General features: G+C 38.0%; 2 pseudogenes; both read right to left on the bottom strand.

Moving 5' to 3' along the window:
- Nucleotides 1–797: 797 nt before the first annotated feature.
- On the bottom strand, nt 798–2,154 carry LOC109377719 (DDB1- and CUL4-associated factor 13 pseudogene; annotated as a pseudogene).
- Nucleotides 2,155–11,754: 9,600 nt separating this feature from the next.
- LOC109377716 (high mobility group protein B1 pseudogene) lies at nt 11,755–12,531 on the bottom strand (annotated as a pseudogene).
- Between the last annotated feature and the right edge of the window lie 4,864 nt (nt 12,532–17,395).

Below are 17,395 nucleotides of genomic sequence, written 5' to 3'. Positions count from 1 at the left end.
TGACCATGAATTGTAATTATTAATTATGAAAATTATATAAATGCAAGGTGATCATCATTAACATCTCAAAAAAACAAATATGAATAAAGCACAGGCAATAAGTTCAACTGAAAAAAGTTCTGACATAATTCTTTTACATGTTATATGAAATCTTAGGAAGAATCATTGCAATAATTATTCAAAGTAATATTAAAGGTAACACAAGAGATGGTCGGTCTTAAATGTAAATTTAAGTGTATAGTGTCTACAATAATAGATTAGAGCAAAAGTATGTTTGCAATTTCTAACAGAAAAAATAAGTTAGTTTGCCAATACTGTATTCTTTTTTTTTAGAAAACAAAGCAGATCAAGGATAAAATGTTGGATAGTCTTATGAACTGGGCCACCTTTTAAAGATAATATTTGAGGGCAGTTAGAGTGAGCAACATTAAAGTTCTATACATATAAATAAACTGTTTGTTATACTGAGAGCCAGTACAATTGACCCCTGAATAACGTGGAGGTTAGGGGCGCCGACCCACTGGGCAGTAGAAAATCCATATATAACTTCAGTCAACCCTCTGCATTTGCAGATTCCAGACCTCGGAAAGAAAATACTGTTTTTGATCCATGGTTGGCTGAATCCACAGATGCAAAACCCAGGAATACAGAGGGCCATTTATTGAAAAAATCTGCATATAAGTGGACCCAGTCAGTTCAAACCTGTGTTGTTCAAGGGTCAACTGTATTTTTATTTGTAGTTTCCAAATCAAAATGTAACAAATAATTATACATCAATATTGGTAGGAATACCAAATTTATTTCACAACTGCCACTATGTGTTTCTTCTTCTCTGACACAATCGGCACAGATCCAGGCTTGCTATGTTTGAGACGGTTCACTTCCTTTCATCGACGAGCTTCTTTCATGATGCGCTGTTCTTGAATCTGACTGTAGATAGATTTTGGTAGATGGCGATGACGAGCAATTCGTTTTATATGAGGATGATATTGAAATTTCTCCTTCAACTTCTGGTTATAATCTTTGGCTGCTTTTTCTCGTGATGTAAGCACACCCAGTTTTTCAGAAGCATTAGCTTTCCACAGACGAATGTTCATTTCATCAGATCCACATATAATATACTTGCTGTCAGAAGTTCATTTTACAGATAACATGTTGCATTCTTTTTGTGTGATAGACTTCCCTGCTTCTACCTTTATCCACAGGAAAGATTCAAATAGACTTATCAAAACTGGAAGACACAAACTCCTTCCCAGTGGGGGGCATAATCCACATCAAGCACTGCGGAAACATGATCCATGTGGACCATTACAGGAGTGTCCAGTGCACGCATGTTGAAGGTATATAAGTTGTAATCTTCATTTGCTGCAGTAAAAATGAAAGACTCCATAGGGTTCCAACAAATTGTATCCGTTCTCATGTCTAAGATGACCTTTTTCAGAGGAGTAGCTTGCCTCATATAATTATAGTACTATATTCCTGTCAGAAGCACAGCTTCCCAAGAGAAATGTCTCAATTGGATTAAACTTAACACTACTTATACTGTCAAATCCCCAGGTCATGGAACATATAGGATTGGTTCTTTGTTCATCCCAAATGTCTACTTGCTGTCCACATGTGGCAAAAACACCTTCTTTCCAGTGATGATCAATTCCTGTATACACTGTCTTTCCTAATATTGTATGTAATGGTTCTTCCTCTTCTCCAAAGCCTGGCCCATCCATTTTCCACTGCTTCACAGTTTTGTCATCACCAACAGTAAAAAAAGAATTCTCACAAAAGCGAGTGCATATTCCACGTACAAAACCTTCATGTGCTTGTATTGTACGAATACAATTTCGTTTAGTCAAGTTCCAAATTCTAACCTCTCCATCACATGCCCCAGAATTGACAGTAGCCAGGTTCTTGGGATGCTTTGCCAAACAATTGACTCCATCTCAGTGACCATCCAGGGAAGCAAGGAATGGTTTTGCAAATACCCGTTCCAGTTTGGTAGCATTTAAAGCTCTTACGTATTCTCGTGGGACCTCGAAAGGATGTAAGGTAGGATCATAGTTTCTTGGAACTCTCTGTAAGTCCAACTTGGTTTCGCGGACATAGCTGTCCGGGTTTCGGCTCAGCATCTTCACCTTCATCTTGTCGGCCAGTTCTCCCCGACTCGAGAATATTTCTGCTTTAAAATATTATGAAGCTAAGCTCCAAAATCATAAGTTACTGATTTTTTAAAAAACAAAATTTTAGGACAACCAACATGGCCCAGTAGGTAAACACTTTGTTTGCCTTCTCTCACAACCACATCAAAATTACAACTAATCTACAAAACAACAATTATTGAGAATCGCCTAAAACCTGGCTGAACTGAAGCCTTTCAACTGAGGACATGCAGAAGAAGCCACCTCCAGACTGGTAGGATGGTCAGAGACACGGAATAGGCTGGTCTCACACCCGTGTGTGTGACCATTAAAGATGGGAGGACTATTTTGGCTTTGGGGGTCCACCCATCCTCTAGAGAAGTGAGAGACCCCTGCTCCACCCCAGCCCAGGTTTCCAGTGCCGGGTTGAAAAGTCCCCATAATTTTTGGTAGTGAAAACCAGCGGAGATTGTGACTGAGTGAGACTGAGTGCAGCTGCACTTCCAGTCACTCCTCTTAAAGGGACTGCGCACGGACTTACCCACCAATGGAATCACTCGCTCTGAGCTCCAGCGCTGGGGCAGCAGCTGGAAAGGCAGCAGGGACAAAGAGTGGGGAACTCAGTTGTCCGGCTTGGGACAGGGGCTGAGGAGGCAGCTTTCTCCTGGACGGAGGAGCTAACGAAGGCCATTGTTTCCTTGCTTAGTTCTCCCCCTACCCCACATGTGGACACAGGCAGCCCCCATAGCTGAGTCTCTGCCATTAGTTCCCCATGCCCTGGCGATTAGAGACCTGGCCCCGCCCAATTTTGGGCCACACCCAGGCTGATTTCAGTGGCTTTTCCCTGCAGACTGCCTGCCTTGACTTAAGCTGCAGACTTTCCTAGGGTCTCTGAAAGATTCACGGAACCCAGACAAGCAGCATCTGGCTTGAGTGTGTCCTGTACCTCTGGTTGAGCAGCCCTTGGTTCACAGGTTGGCCTCTCAAGGTACTTCCAAGTACATCATGAGCAGCAGCCATCTGAATTTCTTTCTGGCTCTCACTGGGTGGCCCCGGGTGGGACATGGGCTGTGGCTGAAATTAACCTACAGCGGACCTCCTCCAAAGTGTTCATGGGGCTGGCGCCCCCAGCGGCCAGCTTCAAAACAAGCTGGAACATTATCCCGCTGCCTCCAAGTATGACACACCCAAGAGGTTTATTGGGCAGGCACCAGAGTCCTACTGAGGCAGATCCTGATCTGTAGAATCAGCCCCTGCATAACAACTCTTCCACTGTATTCAAGGCCAGTCTTCACAACCAGAGAGCCCAAGGGCAAGTGCCTCACATTGATGTGCAGTTATCAACCAAGTCTCAACCAGAAGAGAAGGGCACACACAGCCCACACAAGGGATACACCTGGAGCACATGGCTCAGGTGACCAGAAAGACTGTGCCACTGAACCCCACAGCACACCTACTACATAAAGCCACTCTACTAAGATCGATGACATAGCAGCCTTACCAAATATATAGAAACAAACACAGCGAGGCAGCTAAAATGGGGAGACAAAGAATCATGTTCCAAATAAAAGAACAGTGCAAAGCTCCAAAAATAGAACTAAGCAAAATGGAGATAAGCAATCTATCAGCTGCAGAGAGTTCCAAACAGTGGTTATAAGGATGCTCAGTGATCTCAGGGAGAACTTCACAAGAGAGATAGGAAGCATAAAAATGGAGATGGAAACCATTAGAAAGTACCAGTCAGAAATAAAGGATACAATAATGGAAATTAAGACTATATTATAGGGAATCCACAGTAGAATAGATGAAGCAGAGGATTCAGCCAGCGATATAGGAGGTAAGGTAGCAGAAATCACCCAACCAGAAGAGCAAAGAGAAAAAAGAATCCAAAAAATTGAGGAGAATTTAAGGGGCCTCTGGAAAAGTATCAAGCATACCAACATTCTCATTATAGGGGTACCAGAAGGAAAAGAAAGAGAGCAAGGAATTGAAAACCTATTTGAAGACATAATAACAGAAAACTTCCCTAACCTGGTGAAGGAAATAGACAAGCCCAGAAAGTGCAGAGAGTCCCAAACAAGATAAACCCAAAGAGGCCCACACCAAGACAGATAATAATTAAAATGCCAAAGATTAAAGACAAAGAGAGAATCTTAAAAGCAGCAAGAGAAGAGCAGTTAGTTACCTACAAGGGAGCCCCCGTAAGACTGACAGCTGATTTCTCAACAGAAACTTTGCAGACCAGAAGGAAGTGGCAGGAAATATTCCAAGTGATGAAAAGCAACAACATACAACCAAGATTGCTCTACCCAGCAAGGCTGTCATTTAGAATTGAAAGACAGGAGCTTCCCAGACAAGAAAAAGCTGAAGGAGTTCATCACCACCAAACAATATTACAAGGAATCTTAGAGGGACTTATTTAAGATGGGAGGGGGATTAAGGATGGGTGAGAGGGGAAGGGATTAAGAAGTACAAATTGGTTGTTATACAGTAGTCATGGGGATGTAGAGTATAGTATAAGGAATATAGTCAATAATATTGTAATAACTAGGTATGGTGCAGACAGGTAACAGGCCTATCAGGGTGATAGATGGGAATGAGGTTGGGGGCAGGGTGAAAAAGGTGAAGGTATTAAGAAACAAAAATTGGTAGTTTATACAGTATGGGGAATATAATCAACAATGTTGTAAAGACCATGTAAAGTGCCAGATGGGCACTGGACTTATCAGTGGGATCATGTCATAGGCTATGTAGATGCCTGACCAATGCACTATACACCTGAAGCCGCAGTAGAATAATATTGAATGTCAACTATAACTAAATATATAGGTATATATAGTCATGGGATGTGGAGTACAACATTGGGAAGATAGTTGATGGTATTGTAACAGCTATATAAGATGTCAGAGGGTAGTAGATTATGGGGTGGGTTATCACTTTATGAGGGGTTCAAATGTTTAACTATTTTGTTGCTTTGTACACCTGAAACTAATTATAAAAAATAAATTATAATAAATAAATAAATACATAAATACATAAATGGAGAGTGTCCTGAAAACAAAGAAACTAAAAACACAAAATTTTAAATCCAGTACCAGAAATTGTCTTTTAAGATAATCTCTCACATTTTGAAAGCATTGAATCTTTTTTAAAATGCTTTGAAAGAAATGTTTTTAGTGAAGTAGACAGATATGTAACAAACATTTAATGTGTAGCCTATAATAAAAAATGCAAGATCGAGTGGGGGCACAGGGGACCCTGTCACATTCATACTCAAACCAAGTTTGAAACCGAAGTTCCCACTTGGGTCCGGAGCGTCCTTGGGTCGTAAACAAAGTGAAGGCAGATTTTGTTCCTTGAGCACTGATTTGCCATTGGGAAAGGTCAAAGGCTTTTACAGCAAGTCTGAAGAATGAGACTGACTTTCTGATCTGAAGAAGTTTCAAGAATGTTTGGTGCCTGGCCCCCTCTCTCCTCCAGGGAACTAGTGATGAGATAAACTGGAAGAAGACTGTAATATTTATCCTTTAAAAAATAGGTCTTTATTTACCTAAATAGGTGCTACTTTACCAAAATCATCTAATAGAATACAAAAAACCAAACCAAACCAAACAAAAACCTCAGGTTCTATAACGACTTTCCTGGCCAATAGAAGGTCGCCTCTCCCCGTTCCTCACCCTGGGCAGTGAGGCTCTGGGCTCCAGACCTGCTGCCATCAGGCCAGGCCCCCCTCCTCCTGGACTCTCTTCCCCTCCTGCCCAGCCCCACTCTGCTTTTTTTCTGTTTCCTCATCCTTTGCCCCTCCCCAGACCCAGCCTGAATATTTGTCACTTTCTTCAAAGGCTTTCTTCTCCTAAGTACAAACTCCTCCAAACTCTAGCAAAACAAACACCAATCAAAAAACCCTGAAGACACCTGTGGCTGCTACTCTGGACATCAGCCCTCACTTCCACCTACCTCCTCACTGGATAAATGGAGAGTCAAGGTCCTAAGCTGGTGTCATCTGCACATGTGCCTTTATTTCAGGAAGGGGGCAGTGAAAGACCCCCACCCCCACCACCACCAAAACAGACAAACAGAAAAACCTTAAAGGACTCTGTATTAGGGGGGCATGAAATTTGGGGAGCCCCTTGTCTCCATGTCTACTGATTGATATGTTAACCTAAATATAAAACGCTTTTCAAAGTAAGAGCCAGCAAGCATTTATTTGAGATTAAAAAAAAATGGCTATTTAGAAAGCACTGATTCAGGCAGAAACCCAAATAGTATTCTGATTAGGAGACAAAGGCAAGGAGTATTTATGAAAAAGTGAAGGGGAACAATTCCATCAATTGAAGGAAGACATTTCTGTTGGTGCAGGCACCCTCAGTGGTGTTTATTCTAAAGAAAGTTTTTAATTTCCAGTCAGGTAGCCATCAGTCCAATAGTCATAAAATCTGTGTTCTGATTATCTTTGCAAATAGTTCTTTGGAGCACAAGGTTGCTTTAGGCCCAGTACAAAGGTTATTTTGCTCATTTAACATCCCAAAGGTTTGAGGCATAAGACGTGCAAGGAAGTTCTTTGGGGAGGGCGGTTCTGGCTCCTTTTTTTTTTAAATTATTTTTTATTATAAAATACACATTTTTTAGAATTATTTTCAGCTGTACAACACAATGCAATCGTTACACTTTTTACCCCTCGAAGTGACAACCCTCCTCCCCCAATCCGCTGCCCCATTTCCCCCCAATATCATACTTATCTATTACAAATCCCTTGACTTCACTCCCACACTATACTCCACGTCCCATGACTATAATGGCTCCATTTTAAAGTGGCTCCATTTATTGGATTGTCAGAAAAGTGATGAGGCATTTTTGCAACAAAAAACACAGAAAAAATATGTCATGACTTTTCCGACAACCCAGTATATTATTACTAAATTTTCCCCCCTTTAATCAATAATGAGATAAGTAAAGAGTTAATGGGAGTGGGCTTGTGAGCTGGCAGGATGGGACAGGCAAAGAGCTAACACGAGTGAGCTTGTGGGCTAACAGGAACAAGCTAAACTAACTGCTTGGGTGTGACTCCCCTGGCTAGCACTGCACCTGCAAGCTGACAAGCACCTTACATCCATCATAGATGGGAACAGGACAGTTCCCAGGAGAAGACAATTGTAACAGCAGCCCCTCTACAAGCTGACAAACACCCTACATCCTGCTTAGAAAAGTATAAAAATCCAGCACTCCTTCTCATGGGGGCAGCTGTCCCCCATAGGACTCTGCCCTGGCACAACTCCTGCCAGTGTCTCTCTCACACCCCTCTGTCTCTGCAGCTCTCCCTCTTAGACTGCCCTGCAAAACTTCTGCCAGTTCCAAACAGAACTCTCTCTCTCTCCCTCTTTAACTTTCAATTAATCTTTTCTCTGGATACTCTTGTAGAGTCTCGTAAATTTTTTTATGTTCTGCAAATGACCAGAGGTTAATTCTATACCAAGACAATCAAGATCTTTCCTTTTATTATTTTTCTTTTCAGTTATAGTTGGCATTCAATATTATTTTATATTAGTTTCAGGTGTATAGCATAGTGGCTAGACATTTATATAATTTATGCCGTGATTCCCTAATTGGTCTGGTACCCACCTGGCACTCTACATAGTTGTTGCAACATTATTGACTATATTGCCTACGCTGTACTTTACATCCTCCTGATAATTTTGTAATTACCAATTTGTATTTCTTAATTTTCCCTAAATTCCTCTCTTCTCTGGCAACCATCAATTTGTTTTCTTTATTTACGAGTCTCTTTCTGTTTTGTTTGTTTATTTTGTTCTTTAGATTTCACATATAAGTAAAATCATATGGTATTAGTCTTTCCCAATCGACTTACTTCCCTTAGCATAATATCCTCTACGTCCATCCATGTTGTCACAAATGTAAGATTTCATTATTTTTTACGGCCAAGTAATATTTCATTGTATGTATATACCACCTCCTTTATCCAATGGTATGTTGATGGACACTTGGGTTGTTTACATATCTTAGAGATTGTGAGTAACGCTGCAATGAACATAGGGGTGCATGTATCTTTTCAAATTAGTGTTTTGCATTTCCTCGGATAAATACCCAGAAGTGGAATTGCTGGATCATAAGGTAGTTCTATTTTTAATTTTTTTTAGAAACCTCCGTACTGTTTTCCACAGTGGCTGCACCAATTTGCAATCCCACCAACAGTGTACGAGGGTTTCCTTTTGTCCACATCCTCACCAACACTTGTTTGTTGATTGCTTCATGATCACCATTCTGACAGGTATGGTCATATCTCATTGTGGTTTTCATTTACATTTCTCATGATTAGTGACGTTGAGCATCTTTTCATATATCTATTGGCCATGTGTATGTCCTCTTTGGAGAAATATCTACTCAGGTCCTCTGCCCATTTTTAAGTTGCATTAACTGTTTGTTTGGTTTTGGGTGGGTTTTTTTTTGGTATTGAGTTATATGAGTTCTTTATAAAGTTTGGATATTAACCCCTTATCAGATGTACCATTAGCAAATATCTTCCATTCACTAGTCTGTCTGTTCATTTTGTTGGTGGTTAACTTTGCTGTGCAAAAATGTTCTAGTTTGATGTAGTCCGATCTGTTTCTTTTTCCTTTTGTTTCACTTGTCTGAGGAGATGAATCAGAAACAATATTACTAAGAGCAATTGTCGCATTCTGCGCAGCAAGCGCGGTGGAGTACGAGAGGGGTGGCCCAAGGTTGAGAAAGACAAGACTCAATTATATCTGGCTAAAGCGGGGCCAAGGGACTACAGTCCCAAGGACTGAGCCCCGAATCGGGCCAACGCATACCTTTTATTGGTTATTAAGAAAGGAAGTGAACTTTGCCTTCTCCATTGTCTGTGTGTTTACGTGCCTGAAAGCTGTGGTCCCCAAAAGTCCCCATTGTGCTTCCAGTACATGTTGTGCCTTTACACACACTCACCACCCCAGGGGATGGAGTCATTGTTCTCCAAAACAATTTGATAAGGATGACCGATATCATTCCATCAGGTCCCAGCATTCTGAGACACTCCCTTAAGGAAGCTTCACTGATATCATTCCATTGGGTCTCAGTATTCTGAAACACTTCCTTATGACCTCTTTAGGTCAGGGGATTGGCACAGGGGGCAGACGGTTCGGCAGCTGTAAGGCAACAAGCAATATCAGAGAGTATACTGCCTAAGTTTTCTTCTAGGAGTTTTATGGTTTCAGATCTTACATTCAAGTCTTTAATCCATTTTGAGTTTATTCTCATGTGTAATGTAATCACGTGGTCCAGTTTCCTTTTCTTTTGCATGTATCTTTCCAGTTTTCCCAACACCAGTTATTGAATAGACTATCTTTACCCCATTGTATAGTCTTGCCTTCTTTGTCATAGATTAAATGACATAGGCATGAGTTTATTTCTGGGCTTTCTATTCTGTTCCATTGATCTATGTGTCTGTTTTGATGCCAGTACTATGCTGTTTCGATTACTATAGCCTTGTAGTATAGTTTGATATCAGATAGTGTGATACCTCCAGTGTTGTTCTTTTCTCAGGATTGCTTTGGCTATTCAGGGTCTTTTGAGGTTGTGTATAGGTCTGAGGATTCTTTATCCTACTTCTGTGAAAGACGCCATTGGTGTTTTCATATGGATTGTATTGAATCTTCAGGTCATTTTGTGTCATCTGGACATTTTAACTATGTTAATTTTTCCTATCCATGATCATGGTATACGATTCCATTTATTTGTATATTCTTCCATTTTTTTCTTCAGTGACTTATAGTTTTCCAAGTGCAGGTCTTGTACCTCCTTGGTTAAATTTATTCCTAGGTATTTTATATTGTTGATATATTGTAAATAGTGTTATTTGCTTAATTTCTCTTTCTGATAGTTCATTATTGGTGTATAAAAATGCAACCAATTTCTGAATATTAATTAGTATCCTGCTACATACTGAATTCATTTGTCAGTTGTAATAGGGATTTTTTTTTCTTAGTTTCAGGTGTACAAAACAATGTAATAGTTAGACATTTCTCTAATAGGTTTTTGGTGAAATCTTTTGGGTTTTCTATATATAGTATCATCTGCAAACAATGACAGTTTTACTTCCTCCTTTCTAATTTGGATGCCTTTTATGTCTTTTTCTTGTCTGATTGCTGTGGCTAGAACTTCCAACACTATGCTGATTAAAAATGGTGAAAGTGAGCATCTTTGTCTTTTTCCTGACATAAGGAAAGCACCTTTAATTTTTCCCGGTTGAGTATGTTAGCTGTGGGTTTGTCATATGTGGCCTTTGTTATGTTGTGATAATGTTATCTCTATTCCCACTTTGCTGAGAGTTTTTTTTATAACTGGATGCTGGGTTTTGTCAAGTGCTTTTTCTGCATGAATTGATATGATCATATGATTTTTATCTTTCGTTGTTTGTGTGGTGTATCACATTAATTGATTTGTGGATATTGAATCAAACTTGCATCCCAGGAACAAATGCCACTTGATCATGATGTATGATGATTTTGATGTATTGATGAATTTGGTTTGCTAATATTCTGTTGAGGAATTTTACATCTGTGTTCATCATGAATATTGGCCTATAATTTTTTTTTGTTTGTAATATCTTTGTCTGGTTTTGTAATCAGGATAACAGTGTCCTCATAAAATGAGCTTGGGAACTTTCATTTTCCTTCTCCTGAATTTTTTGGAATAGTTTGAAAAGGAATGGTGTTTGTTGGAACTCTTTTGATTACTGATTTGATTTTGTTAACAGTAATTGATTGGTTTGTATTTTCTGTTTCTTCTTGATTCAGTCTTGGAAGATTGTATGTTTCTAGAAAGTTGTCTATATCTTTCAGATATCCCAATTTGTTGGCATATAATCATTCATTGTATTTTCTTATAATCTTTTGTATTTCTGTGGTGTCAGTTGTCATTTGTCCTCCTTCATTTCTGACTTTATTTATTTGAAACCTCTCTATTTTTTTCTTGATGCATCTAGTTAAAGGTTTATTAATTCTATTTATCTTTTCAAAGAACCAGCTCTTGGTTTCATTAATTTTCTATAATTTTTAAAAATTCTGTTTCATTTATTTCTGCTCTGATCTTTATTATTTTTCCCTTTAGGCTTTGTTTGCTTTTCTTTTTCTAGTTCTTTAAGTGTAAGATTAGATGGTTTACTTGAGACTTTTTTGTTTCTTTTTTTAATATAAAAAATGTATTTATTTAGAAGGATTCTGAATGTCAACAAAACGGCTGCATTTTTTGTTGATGTTGTTTGCAATTACAGAGTGATATTCAGTCAACAGAACAACAATTATTTTGTATAAGCTTCATCAGAGACAACAGAAGACCAAAAAATGACCATCTCCACATATAACTAATTTGTGCTATACACCAACAAGGACTGGCTTTCAATTTCCATGCCAATTTACAACCCCCATACTGTACTAGGCAAGGGTAGTGGTTATTGAAAACACCACCAGGACACGCTATCTAAAGACACATTTGGTAGTGTGTTAACTATACACACAAAAGAAGACACTGTACAGTTAGAACACAAATTTTACACAGCCTTACATGTCAATTTTTTTTAAAAAGGAGTGAGTTGTGCACAGGGGCGTTAAGTGCTTTGTAGACAAGAAAAATACTGTGTTAGAACAAACTTATCATCTTCTTCATCTTCCTCCTCCTCCTCCTCTTTTTCTTTGTCTTCCTCCTCTTCCTTCTTTTTCTTGCTCTTTTCAGCCTTGACAACGCCTTTTTTTTTTTTCTGCATTAGGCTTTCTTTTAGCTCGGTATGTAGCAATATTCTTTTCATATTTTCCCTTCAGCTTAGCAGCCTTCTTCTCATAAGGCTGCTTATCATCTGCAGCAGGGTTATTCCACATCTCTCTCAGCTTCTTTGCAACATCACCAATGGACAGACTGGGATGCTCTCCTTTGGTTTTTGGGAGATACTCAGAACAAAACAAAAAAAAGGCCGAAGGAGGCCTCTTGGGTGCATTGGGATATTGAACTTCTTTTTTGTTTCCCCTTTAGGAGGGATATAAGTTTTCATTTCTCTTTCATAGCAGGTTTTGTCCACCTTTGCCATGTCTTCAAATTCCTTTCTTTTTGGCAGACATGGTCTTCCACCTCTCTGGGCACTTCCTAGAAAACTCTGAGAAGTTGACTGAAGCATCTGGGTGCTTCTTCTTGTGCTCTTCCCGGTGAGTTTGCACAAAGAATGAATATGATAACATTTTGCCTCTCAGCCTCTTAGGGTCTCCTTTGCCTATGTTTAATTATTTTTCCTCAGCAAGCACAGAGCCACCCACATTTGCACCAGCGCTATGTCTATGGAGCTCCATGTACTGCAATGGCTGTCTTTTTCTTGTTTCTTGAGGTAGGCCTGCATTGCTACGAATTTCTGTCATAGGTCTGCTTTCACTGTGTCCCATAGATTTTGGGTCATTGTGTTTTCATTTTCATTTTTCTCAAGGTATCTTTTGATATCTTCCTTGACCTCATTGTTGACCCATTCATTATTTCGTAGCATGTTATTTAGCCTTCATGTACTTGTGGGGTTTTTTCCCCCATGTAATTGACTCTAGTATCATACCATTATGATCAGAGAAGAAACTTGATATGATTTCAATCTTCTTAAATTTGTTGAGACTTGTTTTGTGGCCTAACATGTGGTCTATCTTGGAAAATGTTCCATGTGCACTTGAAAAGAAAATGTATATACTGCTGCACTGGGGTGAAATGCTCTAAAAATATCAATTCTGTCCATCTGGTCTAGTGTATCATTTAAGGCCAATGTTTCCTTGTTGATGTACTTCTGGGTGATCTATCTATTGTTGCCAATAAGGTGTTAAAGTCCCTACTATGACTGTATTACTGTCCATCTCTTTATTTCAGTCAACATTTGCTTTATATATTTAGGTCTTCCTATATTCTGTGCTTAGATATCTATATACTTACATTGGATTGATTCTTTTATCATTGTGGAAGGCCTTCTTTGGCCCTTGTTACAGCCCTTGTTTTATAGCCTATTTTGTCTTGTATAAGTACTGCTGCCACAGCCTTTTTTTTTTAAATTTCCATTTGTATGAAATATCTTTATCCATCCCTTTACTTTCATTTCAGTCCATGTATGTCTTTTACTCTGAAGTGGTTCTGTTGTATACAGTGTATGTATGGGTATACACAGGTATGTACAGAGTTTTTAAAATCCATTTAGCCACCCTGTGTCTTTTGATTGGAGGACATACTTTATTTACGTTTAAAGTCATTATCAGTTGGTATGTAGTTATTAGCATTTTATTGTTTTCTGGTTGTTTTTGCTGTACTTCTCTGTTCCTTTCTTATTCTCTTGCTCTCTTCTTTTGTATGTTGGTAGATGATTTTCTATAGTTTTGCGTTTCGATTTCTTTCTCTTTATTTCTTGTGTATCTTTTGAAAGATTTTTGGTTTGTGGTTACCATGGGCTTCATATATACCAAGCTATGTTTATAGCAGTCTAATTTAAGTTGATGGTTGCTTAAGTTTGAACACACTCAAAAATCACTACAATTTTTACTCCACTCTATATTTATTTTTTGTCATTTTTTTGCTTATTTTTGTGTATCCCTTAATTTATTGTAATTACACATGATCTTCCTACTTTTGCCTTTTAACTTTCGTGCTTGCGTTATAGTTGGTTGAATCAGTGCTTTTAGTAAGTGTTTTCCTTTTTCAGTGAGAATTTCTTTCTATGTTTTCTTATTTATATTTTTATCTTTTCTATTTAAAGAAGATCCTTTAACATTTTTTGTAATACTTGTTTAGTGGTAATGAGCTTTTGTAGCTTTTATTTGTCTAGGGAATTTTATTTCCTCTTTGATTCTAAATGATAGTCTTGCTAGGTAGAGTAGTCTTGGTTGTATGTCATTGCTTTTCATCGATGTGAATATTTCCTGCCACTCCCTTCTGGCCTGCAAAGCTTCTGTTCAAAAATCAGCTGACAGTCTCATGGGAGCTCCCTTGTATGTAACTAACTGCTTTTCTCTCGCTACTTTTATGATTCTCTCTTTGTCTGTAGCCTTCGGCATTTTAATTATGATGTGTCTTGGTGTGGGCTTTTCTGGGTTCGTCTTGTTTGGGACCCTCTGAACGTTCTGGGCTTGCATATCTATTTCCTTTGCTAGGTTAAAAAAGTTTTCAGTCATTATGTCTTTAATTGTGTTCTCAATCCATTGCTCAATCTCTCTGCTCCTTTTGGTACCCCCATGATTTTAATGTTTGTACAATTGATGTTGTACCAGAGGTCCATTAAACTATACTTCTTTAATTTTTTTTAAATTTCTGTTTTCCACTACCTTGTCTTCCAGATCACTGATTCAATCCTCTGCTTCATGTAATCTACTGTTGATTCCCTCTATTGTATTTTTAAATAGATAACTTTATTTAAAGTTTTATAAATTTATCAAAGAACAACGACAACAAAAAGTTACACAGATGTTACTTCTTACCTATACCATTACCAAATATTAAAGAGTGATAACTCTAGGGTTAGTGGAAATAGAGGTAGGACCAAACATCTTTATACACTGGTGATGGAACTTTGACAATTTCTGACCAGTGTTGTCCAACAGAACCTTTTGTAGTGATGGAAATGTCCTTTGATCTGTTCTGTTCAATATGGTAACTACTGGCTATGTGTGGCTACCAAGTATTTCAAATGTGGCTAAGTTGACTGAGAAACTGAATATTTAATTTTATTTCATCTTAATTAATTTAAATTTAAATAGCTACATGTGCTAATGGGTACTATATTGAGCAGCAAGGTTCTAGAATGCAATCTAAGGATATCTGTATGGTTTTAAAACACATACATCCTTTGTCTCACTTTTGGTACTCTATTTCACCGGAATAAAAGTACTATGGAGTATGCGTGAAAAGATCAACCAAAATGTTTGTTATCTCTGATGGTATAATTTTAGGTAATTATTAGTTAATCTGTTAAATCACTTTTATTGTTTGAATTTCTTATGACTATGAATTACATATGTAATCAGAAAAAAGAAACATTAAAATATTTTTATTTGGGGAAATAATGCCATAAAGGGCATTACTGGATCAAAGGAGAAACTCAGATTTAAGGTTTGTTTTATATTTACATAGCTAAACTGCTCTCTAGAAAGGTTACCCCAATATCAGCAACTAACTAGCCAATTCTTCATGCACACACTCTTACCGACATCAAGCATTATAATGTTTTTCACCTTTGCCAATTTAGCAGGTGAAAAATTGTATCTCTTTTTTATTTGAATTTCATTTGTTATTCATTAAATGCAAAATTAGTTCATTTGCTAGCTATTTGTATCTTTTTTAGAAATGTCATGTTCATATCCTTGACTATTCCAATATTAGTAAGTACATCTTATTAGTTTGTAAAGATTGTTCATATATTAAAGTTATCAAACCTGTCCTTTTATATATGTTGTCAACATTTTCCCTTTTGTCATTTGTTTTACTTTGTATCTTGTCTTTTTAATACGTAGACATTTTCAATATTTATGCAATTAAAACCCCTCAATTTTTCTTTTATGTTTTCTGCCTCTGATGGTATACTTTAAAGAGTCCATCTTCATTCCAAGTCCTCCAGGCCTTCTCCAAATAAATACTAACATTTATTTACTACTGGTTATTTTCTGGTTTTATATTTGTAATTCTATCTCTTCAATGAGATTTTTAAAATACATTTTTATTGCAAAAATAAATTGATAAATTTCTTTAAAAGACCCACAACTTTATCTGTTAATGAATTATTTTTATGTGCTTTCCTCTAATCTTTGTTCACCTGATTTAAAACAAAAGCTTCTAGGGCCGGCCGAGTGGCGCGATGGTTGAGGACTCGCTTGGGATGCCAGAGGGCCCCGGTTCGGATCCCACATGTGAGGGCCAGTGACACTGCCCTCTGCAGCTAAGATGCTGAACAACAGCTCAACCTGGAGCTGGGCTGCCGTGGGTCGCCGGCGACGGCGTGGGCTGCAGCCCCTGTGGCAGTGGGTTGCCATGGGCTGCCGTGTGTAGCCAGCAGCCAGCGTGAGCGGCCAGCAGCCGCAGTGAGCGGCCGTCCAGAAGCCGGCGACTGATCTGCCTCGCCAGAGAAGAGCGCAATGATGGTGCCAACTTGGGCCAGTGAAGCAACATCCTCCACAACTAGACTGAAGAACAAAACGACAGCAACTTGTCTGTTCCCCTTCCCCCAATTTCCCAGCACTGTTCCCATCCCCCCAATTCCCCAATAAAAAACAAATAAAAAATAAAAATCTTTAAAAAATAATAATAATAAATAAATAAATAATATAAAAATTAAAAAAGCTTCTATTTATTGAGCATATTTTGTCAGCTGCTTTACAAACATTTTCTCTTTTAATCTATACAACTCTGTGAAATAGATATCATATGCCCATTTTACAAAAGAAGACACTGAAGTTGAAAGGATAAGAATCTATCAAGTTTAGTTTGCTATCAGTAGCCATGCTTGGGTTCAAAGATAGGCTAGTCTAACCTCCAAAATTATATGTATAGTATAAAACAATTTGCATTTTGCTTGTTTAATATTTAATATAACAAGTAGTTGTGATATTTAACATTATGCTTATACGTAGTATCCATAATAATTTTCATAACCACACATTATTTAACACAGTAATACAATTTATTTAACTTTTATTAAACATTTGAAATACTCCCTGGTTTCTATTGTTACATATTATAATAAAATCATAATAATTGCTTGCATTATTCTAAACTATTTCCTTAAGTAAATGCCACAAAACAATATTACTGGGTCAAATGATACCCACATTTTTTTGTGTGGCTGTTAATTATATTATGCCAGGTTGCCTTCCAAAAATGCTGTACCTATTAGACTGGTAGGGTTGCACTGAGTTTAGTACAGCCTCACAAACTTTGGATGATATTTTAAAACAAAAGATTTTCAAGCTTTCTAAAACACTGCTTTCCTCCCTTCTATAACCCAGGTTTATGTTTATAACTAAAATCATAGACTGGGATACAAATTTTCTAAAGCAACCCTTTATTTTAAACATGAAGAAAGACCCAGAGCTCTTTTCCAGTTTTTGTGGCATGAAGCAACATGAACAACAAAGTCTCCCGTGACACCCTTTAGGACAGTGGGTCTCAACCTTCCTAATGCTGCGACCCTTTAATACAGTTCCTCATGTTGTGGTGACCCCCAACCATAAAATTATTTTTGTTGCTACTCT

Source organism: Hipposideros armiger, unplaced genomic scaffold, assembly GCF_001890085.2.
Source record: "Hipposideros armiger isolate ML-2016 unplaced genomic scaffold, ASM189008v1 scaffold_1523, whole genome shotgun sequence".
Taxonomy (NCBI): Eukaryota; Metazoa; Chordata; class Mammalia; order Chiroptera; family Hipposideridae; genus Hipposideros; species Hipposideros armiger.
The sequence above is the reverse complement of the archived record's forward strand: the minus strand, read 5'-3'. Positions and strand labels throughout refer to the sequence as shown.